The 10388-nt window shown below is 33.0% G+C and overlaps 1 long non-coding RNA gene across 3 annotated transcripts; it reads left to right on the forward strand.

The window, feature by feature from the left end:
* Positions 1 to 2821: 2821 nt before the first annotated feature.
* LOC145167067 (uncharacterized) lies at positions 2822 to 4658 on the forward strand. 3 transcript variants are annotated; one of them, XR_013740883.1, is made up of 5 exons: positions 2822 to 3073; positions 3183 to 3460; positions 3645 to 3761; positions 4021 to 4065; positions 4391 to 4658. It is a non-coding gene; the product is annotated as an uncharacterized LOC145167067 (long non-coding RNA). The 3 variants fall into 3 exon arrangements; XR_013740884.1 differs by having other exon boundaries at positions 3170 to 3761; XR_013740881.1 differs by having other exon boundaries at positions 3183 to 3761.
* The last annotated feature ends 5730 nt before the right edge of the window (positions 4659 to 10388 follow it).

Consider the following 10388-nt stretch of genomic DNA (forward strand, 5'->3'; position numbering starts at 1 on the left):
TCTACTCGTCGAGTCCGGAAGCCGACTCTGAAAGCCTAGTGCCCCAAGTGTTGCCCCAAGTATTACCTTTAGTAATTTTGTGCTTAATGATTAAGTCCTTGCCATTTTAAGCCTAGGGTTCGGGTTTTGAACCCATCTTGGTGGTTCTTGGGGGTTTGACTTCTGAAAGCCTAGTGCCCCAAGTGTTGCACCTCTAATGGAGTCACAAACACCTAATGCAACAAGATGAGTTAGGAGAGAAGGATTTTCGGCTAGGGCTTCATACAAAACTCATCGATCCGAAATCCTTATGTAGAGGGTCTATTTATAGCTGTGGCTGCTAGGGTTTTCAGGTGGAAGCCCTAATTCCTTACTTAGGCAACAAACAGACTCAAGGGGATGAGGAGGCGGTTGTATCTATGGGAGATATTCAGGTTGGAGGGCACTTGAACTATGTAGGGAGACCAGTGGCTGCAACATCATCATCATCATCATCATCATCATCATCATCATCAACACCACCACCACCATCACCATCACTATCACCATCACCATCACCATCACCATCACCATCACCATCACCATCACCATCTCCATCACCCATCACCATCACCATCACCATCACCATCGTCATCACCATCGTAGGTAATCCATCGGATGGCTCCATCGTCCCTCTCAGTCCAGAAAAGCCCTAACTCGAAACCCTAAAGCTTTTTGCGTGTTCTTGAGCCATTTTTGGGTGTTTAAAGTTGTTTGAAGCTTGAAGAAAGAAGTGGAAGCTTGGGGTTCTTGAAGAAGCAAGTAGATCCAGAGTCTTGGTTGCATTTCCAGCTTGGCTGAGGTAAAAAGCTTCAACCTTGACTTCTCATTTGTTAGACCTTATTTAAGGCTTGAATCTTGCCATTTTTGGGCATTTCTAAGCCACCTTCGGGTTTAGAGCGTGATGTAGAGTGTTAACTTCAGATCTGGACCCATTGAGGGTTCCCATGGCATAAAGGTGCCAACTTTGTTGCTATAAGGGTCCCATGCATCATATAAACCTCATTTTAAGGCCATTTGAGCCAAATCCCCCATGCATGGACGTCAAGTTTATGACTTTACGTGTAATATGGACCCTAGGAGGTTAGATCTATGTTCTGGATGCATTAAGACCAACTGAAATCAACTGAATAGTTTTTGTAACATCCAAAAATCGAGACCCAAAATTTTTTGTTTAATTATATTACTTATAAGAATAGTTTACGGAAAACATCATTGCTATCTTTTCAAAACATCAAGTTACGAATCACAAGTCTCGATACCCATAACATCAAATAGTAAAATGTCAGAGTACAATCTCAGGGTTCTCAAAGCGGAAATCATAAGTCCCACTTTTAGCTTATTAAGCCCAGCCTTCCTATGGCCCATCAAAGACTCCTTAAGGCCCACTAATTGCCCAATTTCTGAATTGGGCCTTATCCCCCTAAATGTGGCCAAAAAGTTCCAAGTCCAAATGTAATAATTCCAAAGGGTCTAATCTTGGCCCAATAGGCCCAATTAAGGAACACTGTTATAAGTAGGAACTGAGAAGAGTTGATCCCGGCATCGAGGACAGTTCAGACACTTTACGACATTGAGGTGAGTTACCTTCCAGTAGCGGTGGGTCTACGGCCATAATGCCGGCCCACTAGTAGGAGTTTGTTTGATAGATGATTGTCTCTGTGATAATTAACCAAGTTTGCTACTACCTGATTTGAATTACCTTCCTATACATACATATACATTCATCGTTACTCCTTTTGCACCGTTACTCCTCTCACATACCTTTCGATCTATTACTCCTTTCACCAAGTTATTACTCCTTTCACACCGTTACTCATTTCGAGATTTCAGGAACCGAATGTTGTTTTTTTCCCTTCGATTTTATCGCACCTCTACTATGCATGATTATCTACACTTTCACCAACTTATACCTAATATCTACGTGTGTAGAGCCATGTGCACCTTTTGATCCGTTACTCATTTCATGCTTTAACATTACACTCAATGCTTTTTCCCACACACGTACACATACATACACACATACACATACATACATACATAGAAACACTCATTTCAATTTTTAACATTGTAATGCCTATTAATACATCCACATACTTACATAATCATACATAGACATACATACATATACACATATACATACACACATATACATATGCACATTCAAATACATATTCAAATACACATACATGGACATACATAAACAGGTTGGTTAATGACGTTGAATGCTTGCAATGGTGGTTTTATATAGGTGGTTGGTAGTGGTGGAAGGAATAATTGTCATGGGTGGGAGTTGATCGCTAAACACTACTACTTTGAAAAAATGATTTCAATAATTTAGTATAAATTTGGGAAAATATAGATAATCATGTATAGTAGAGGTGTGAAAAAAAACGAAGCGAAAAAAAAAACGATGTTTGGTGCCCGAAATCTAGAAGATAAGGGCACCAAACGTCATTTTTTTCGCTTCGGTTTTTTCACACCTCTATTATACATGATTATTTATAGTGTTGCCAACTTATACGTAATAATAATAATAACAATAATAATAATAATGGAAATAATAATAATGGAAATAATAATAATAATAATAATAATAAAGGAAGGAAATCGGTATTCAATAAGAGAAATGAAGCAACCCTTATAAAAGGATGTGGCATGCCCGGCCAATTGGTACAGACTTTGGAATTATTCATGTTAGACGCGAGTTCGAACCCCTTTGCCTGTTTTTTTTTTTTTTTTTTCGTCCGTCACCTTTATTTCGTTTACCCGCTTCCTTTATTTTGTTTACCCGCTTCATTTGCCCCAAATATGTTTTAGGGTTCATTTTCCCTCCCGTATGATTCAAGAGTCCCACCTCCCATCTCCCACCTTTTCATTCTGTCGTAGATGGATCCAATCCCAACGCCGACCTCCTTCCATCTCGGATACGATTCAGCATCCACCATCGTTCCTTCTCACCGCCACCGCTCCACCAAACTCGGCTTGCGCTGTAAACAATCACTGGTCCACCTCGTTCACCCATGTCATTGTTGAGAATCGATTTGATATCCAGGTAAGTTTTTTTTTTTTTGGTTTAATTTCGTTTAGGTTTCGTTTTGGGTTAGGATTGATCATTTCGATCTTGGCTTTGTTTTAATTTTGGGTTCAGTTTGTGTTAACAGAGCATATGATTGAAGGGTTTCGTCTCTATCTTCATTTATCCCGATTTCTCCTCTGCTCTTTCACTACCAAGTAACAACGACGTCGACCGGCTCTCTTCGCCATTGACATCGTCGCTACATCCAAGACAGTTACGTCGTCACCTCCATCCAAAGCACCGACGCCGCCTGCCTCATTATCCCCTCCAACGACCGAGAACCCTAGCACTAACCAATGTTTACAGCCACCCACTAGCCTCAAACTCTATCACTCCATCATCAGCTGTTTGATTGATTTCCAGGTTCGTGTGATTCTTTTTTCTATGGTTTTCCTTAGATTTTATGGAATAACTCACTCCTGGTGTAGAATTTGGTTTTCTGGTGTTCGATTGAAAATAAAAAAAGAGTAAATTTTGTTCACTGCTTTTGGAAGAAATGTATGTGTGTGTTAGGATTTGATGAAGACTAACCACTTTTGTTTATTAGCTTGGTTTATTATTGGGTTTCTTCGGTTACTTGCAATTGTTGGATCTATTATATCTGGAAGGCTGTTCCTAGAGCGAATCTACCATCATGGAACTAGACTTGATTATTGCAATAATGGTAATTTCTTACCCTAGTTGAAGTTTTATAAGTAGAAGAATTGTGGATCTTTGTAATGTACAGTTGATTCCCTATGATATTAACTTTAAAGTTATATCATAGATTACCAATCCTAAACTTTTTGTTCTAATGTAGGATCACCAATAAATAGATTGAAAGTATAAATATATAAAAATAAATATCTTTTTAGTTGATAAATGATATGTATTTGAGTTAGTTGATAACGATTCGTCTTGTTAATTGTGATATTGTTCGATAGGTTTCTTGGAGCTCTCAACCAACTAACCAAATAATTATCATGCAGGTATGCCATTTCTTACCAAATGGTTGTTTATCTTTTGGGTTAAATATAAGATATAGCAACATACTTTTTAATATTTGTTTTGTGTAACATCTACTTTTTACCATATGGCTGCATACTTTTTTGGTTTAAATTCAAGATATACATGCATATTATAACATCTTACTTTATAGCGTTGTACTTTGAAAAATGTTCTCAATTATGGCTATAATAAACAAATAAACGAAAGTACATTGCTACATATATATATATATATATATATATATATATATATATATATATATATATATATATATTTGTGATAATTTATTTTGGTGTGTTGAAACAGGAACACTTGGCGGCCTTTGATTCAAAACTCAAATTGAAGAACAATTGTCGGGGTTTATCGGTTAAGCTTAACTTGGTAATTTACCAAGTAATCCCCCAAATAATTCTCAGTTTTATGTTTTTAAGCACTTAGTTAAACATTTATAGTTGACACTTTTAATGTGTATTGTTAGACACATTTAGTATATTATTAGATAATGTTCATTAGTAATGCATTTGTATTTGATACTTTTTAAGGTATTAGATGATGTTTATTAGTTTTGTTGTAATGTTATTAGTTTTGTGGTTGAGTTTCAATATTATTATAAGTCTAATCTAATGAGTTTTGTCAATATATTGCAGAGAAAAAACTGGAATTTTTTGTTATTTATTGCTGTTTTTTATAAAAAAAAAAAAAAAAGAGATTTAGTGACGGAATACCAACGGAAAATCCGTCGGTAATATGAGCCGTCGGAAATCCGTAGGTGATAAAGTGAATGTCAATTAAAGTGGGTCCCGTCGGTAACCCGTAGGTAATCCGTCGCTATAGTGTTCAGTAGGTATTCCGTAGGTAAATTACTGACGGAAAAATGTTGTCGGTATTCCGTCGCAAATCCGTCGGTAATATTTACCCACGAGCGTTTATGTTACGGCCCGTTTTCCGTCGCAATTCCGTAGGTAACACCTTATACCTACGGATTTTTCCATAGGTATTATCAGATTTTCTAGTAGTGAATATTGCTTAGTTTTGTTCGTGGGGTAGGGGTGTAATCATATATATACGTACCGAAGCAAAGATTTCAGTCAAAGTAAGCATGCACCACCAAAAAACGAAGGGTGAACAGATCTATGATTTGAGTCAAAGCACTACCAAAAAAATCGATGAAGAGGTTTCAGCGTTCAGGTATTTTCGGCCTAAAAATGTGGCAGAAAATGATGGAATAAACCAGAGTGTAGACCAAGTCGATCCATAAATTAAAACAATGTAAAAATGCAATACTAATTCCAGTGACCAAATCAAAACCTGGGATGATGAATCAAAAGTAAAATCAAAACTTGGGATGATGAATCAAAATCCACGTAAATTAAAACAAGGGTTAATGACTTAAATGGGTAAGGTATTTTGTTTTTTATGCATTATTTTTTTCACGTAGTTTAACCACTGAACTTGTTTTATCTTTATAAGAAAGGATAATATTACCTATCACAACCAAGTCTGATTTGACGCCGAAATTAAAAATGCTTTGACATCCTCAGATATTGAGCTTCAAACGAGAACTCGGTTCAACATCCCTGCCATTTTCAGTTACAGGTCATGTGTAAGTCACATCCTATTGAAAAAAAGTGGGGTTGTATCCAGTTTTATCGGTAGGAGGTGACGACAATTGTGGATTCTAAGAGTTTGGTGGTGGCGGTGATAGAAGATATGGGTTTAGAATTGCAAAAATCACCACCCACTAGCCCTCTCTATTACCGATTTTTATTTTTTTTTGGAAAATTACTTAAAAAGGTAAGAAAGTTTTAAAAATATATAAAAAAAATCGTTGTCTGTTTTTTAGTATACAAAATATTATTAAAATATATTTTTTGTACACATAATACCAACGAAGTACATATGTGTTTAAATAAAACCTTGTGGTAACCGGTTGCTACAGATAAACGAAAAAATAACTTAAAATGAAGTTTCCAAAATGTTTTAAAATTACCATTGTTTTTTAAGTACAAAAAATACCCTTAAGTATACTATTTGTACGAAGAATATCAATGAAGTACACATTTTAGTACAATAAATACTATAGAAGTTTCCAAAATGTTTAAAGAAAATACAATTGTTGTTTTTTCGGAGCAACTTTTGTTAACTTCGTTGTTTCCGTATTATATAGAATACGGTGATCGGAGATTAATCATCGTTGTACAGGTTCACACCAGTTGTGTCTCTTTCATTCCCTCACTCGATCAGTTTGTATCTAAATACAATCATAGAAAAACACATAATTAAGAATACATCAATTATGATGCAAGCATTCAAGCGCTCCAACACATATGCTTCTTTCTCTACTTTGACTACAAATTGTCATCAAATCAACCACATGATGCTGAGTGTTCCTCGTCATTCATCTCTCACTGGTCCAGGAGAATTAAACGCAATTACTCTCTACATCCATATTTAGGAATTCTCATGACATAACGTCACACTCGTTTCTCCTTTGTGTCTCTCTTGTGCCGCAACACTAATTAATGACTAACCTTGATTTATAGTATATGTATCTATATAACGAATATATGTTTTAAGTTTGAGGCATATAATGTGATCGGGAAGCAAGAATGCTTAACTAAGGTTATTACCCACTTACTTCTCATGTTACCACAAAAACGACCTGGTGAGGGAATGAAAGAGATTTAACAACTGTTATGAACTGATATGACGGTGTATGATCTGACAGTGTTTTACATAATCTGAAAACAACGCAGTTAACAAAAAATGCGGTTTTTTTGAACATTTTGAAAACTTCGTTACGCTTTAAAGTAAGTTTTCCATTTACCTAAAGTTTAACAAAGTCTAATATTTTTATAATTATATTATTTGTATGTTAAACAATCCAATTTTTGATTTTTTCTACATTCAACAATAAATAGTAAATTATAATCTATAAAAGTATGTATTTATGACCATGAAAATAATCAAATATGAAAGAAATTGATTTGTGTTTAGTTCCAAATTAGGTGGTGGTTTCCAAAATTTGCACCCCACACTTGTCTCTTTTTTGGGGACGATAGTAAAAGGTCATATATCAAATCCTGTAGCCATTTGGACAAAAAAAAACAAGTAAGTGTAATCCTCTCCTATACAATAAAATATATTTACATGAGGAGGAACATATCTACTCGTTTTATCATCTGCAAAATCTTAAGACGTTCTTCAAACCAATCATAGACTTTATTGAGATAGCTCTAGTCCCCACTTTCAAGAACTGTATATGAGAGTATGAGACTCATCTCGAACAGCTCACGCAAAACGCCCAAATACCGTTTTAAAATTTTCATATTTTGTTCCCTCGGTACAAACAGTATTTATTAAAGAACCAAAGTTATAATTACATCGCCCATAATATGCAAACTTTTTCATAAAGCTTTTGGGTGTTGTTTTGACGTCAGATCATCATCAAATCACCTACACAAAAAGCTTCTTCTTATAATTTTTTTTATAGTCTCACAATATCAATCATAATTTTCGAATAATTTAATATTAAACAATCTACTATAACTAGAATAAAATAATAAATAGTTTATAACTATATATAGTTTTCTTTAATTATAGAAGTAAAGTAAAATATACAAAACATAATTAATATATTAAGCACTAATGTATTATAATATTTAAAACTAGATTATGACCAGCGTTAAACGCGGGAAACCTAAATTAAATACATATCACATTAATAGGTGACTTTGTCTTAGGTTGAATTTTAATAAAAAAATGTTAGTTAGATTATTTTTAGAGTTTTTTTAACCAAACTTATTAGATAAAAATATTTAATATTTATATTAGAGCAATTTGGTTTTTTAATACAGTAATTTTTAACATAAATGATCTATGTGATTTTTGTTTTATCACAACAAAATGTGACTTCTTGATTAAAACATGTTGTGTAGTAGCTTTATGAATTGACTTTGTTCGGTGTACCAACACCCATGGAGGCTCATATGACTCTTTTCATATTAGCTCTGTAAAACCAAAAACAATAATAAGTTGTTACATGTACCAGCAACATTAAATTCTGCAAAGAAATTCGATAAACATTACAAATAAAGTGAATTGTCATAACCATAAACATCAAATTCAGACATTGTAATTTGGTCGATTTTAAAGTATTTTTTCCTTATAAAAATTAAACTATGATTTTTCAGGCTACACCTAATCACATATACATATCTTCCGATCAAATAAATTATTACAAAAAAAACATGTTATGAACGAAAATATAATATTAGTTTCATAATTTGCTAAAGATTAACACTAATAAATAATAATGAACTTTCACAAATCTTGCATTTTGGTCACTACATCTAACTAACAAATGAAATTCGGTTTAGAGGATTGATTCAAGAAGTGCATCCGTGACTTCTTGTAGCTGAATTTTGGGAAATGTTAAGACCTACTGAGATATGAGGGAATGGTCTGTGAGGCTACGGTTGGTTTCTATAGGTCAATACAAATTCAAAATCGTTAGCACATATCTTTCCTACATGCTTCAATTATCAAATTTAGATCAAGCTTGTCAAAATCAAATTATAAAAAAATAATAATAATAAAAATAATCAGATATGTAACCTAACAATCAAACAACATATTTTTCATTGAAATAAATATCATAAATCTACAATTTACACTTTATATATTATTCTTAAATTATATATTACCTTTTCATCTTTAATGGTCACTAACACCTCTTTTTGCCTTATTGTTGTGACACGCATCTATATCGAAAATAAGAGAAATAACTATAGAGAAGAATGTTGACAGAGTGATACTTCCTTGAAAACGCAGCAAAATTCTTCATAAAGCTGCTAGGATTCTTCTATAGACTGCTAGAAGGTCTATATAGTGACAACCGGTGTGGCATCCATGAGAACGCAACACTTAAAATAACAGTTTTGATTAATATAAGTGAAAAAATCATTTAGAATGCTTACCAGTTGTGATTGTTTCCACTTGGATGTGAACATTAACATTCTTATAGAGAAATGGAACTTCAAATGAACCCTACATAGTCAAATCAGCAAACATGACAACACAAAAAGAAGCCTAACTTGGCATATAACAAAATTTCCAACAAATTTCAAAATTTTAAGGTTTAGCTGAACAATTTTTTCAATTTATCAGAATTTTATTTTATTACAACCTTATATGAGTAATCAAGAATCTAAATCAAGTGAAAGAAGTAATTGTTCATTTAAATCTAATAAAAAATTACAATATTGTGAAATTGCATATAATTTACATGTTTGCTTCTTGTCTTGGAGGTACCCGACCACTTGGATATGTACTATTATTTGATTAATTAGTACATAAATTACATTATAGAATATGAAATTTAACGATTGTTCAAATTCATTTACACTTGATTTAACAGTAGAAAATGGACAAATTTAATGATTGCTCAAATTTAATGGTAAATGTTTACCATTGAACTATAAATAATTGTTTTATAACGGTTAAAAGATTTATAAAAGTTATAATTTCATAAAAAGTTGTAGTTTGCTAATATTTATATTGAAGTTGTAATGAATAACATTGTAACAATGCTGACAAATTCACATTCAAACGGAATAATAGAGTAAAAAATGATTAAAATTCTAAATTCATATGAGTTTACACCCAAAAGACAAATAGATGAATAATTCAACATTTCATAAAACTCAAAATGTATTTAAATGATCAAAATTCTAATCCAAAAAACGAATAGTATGAAACAAAGTAATCAAAAACCTAACCCAAAAACCAAATAGTATGTAAACATAATATGAAATCATCCGTAATCAAATCACCAAAACTACTCATATAAAATCATGAAAATCATATATTATTTTTCTTTCTTTGGAATTAACAGTTTTGGCTTGCCTTCTCCAGAAGTACGATCTGTTATTGATGTTAATGATCGTTTGGTTGAGGACATTATTTCCAGATTATCAACATCATAAACATCTTCCAAGTTGTGTTTTAATTCTTCATGTCTAGACAGTTTTTTAAAGGATGTCCACTTAGTTAGTGGACTTGTTGCAATACTTTTATCAAGATTCGAAGCGGGTGTGACGTTTTCCCCAATAAACGAAACTGCATCCTAAATATAGAAAATAAATTCATATGTCAATCTAAAAGTTAATAATATTTTAAAGTATTTAAAATATTAGATTTAGTTATATTGTATTTAAAACCTTTAAATTTAATGTGTCTTGACATCCGAATTTCGCCGATAAAACGTTAAACGAATCAGATTACGGTGCCTATATTTGTAGTA

Source organism: Lactuca virosa, chromosome 3 (genome assembly GCF_052849685.1).
Source record: "Lactuca virosa cultivar CGN04683 chromosome 3, Lactuca_virosa_CGN04683_v6, whole genome shotgun sequence".
In the NCBI taxonomy this organism is placed as follows: Eukaryota; Viridiplantae; Streptophyta; class Magnoliopsida; order Asterales; family Asteraceae; genus Lactuca; species Lactuca virosa.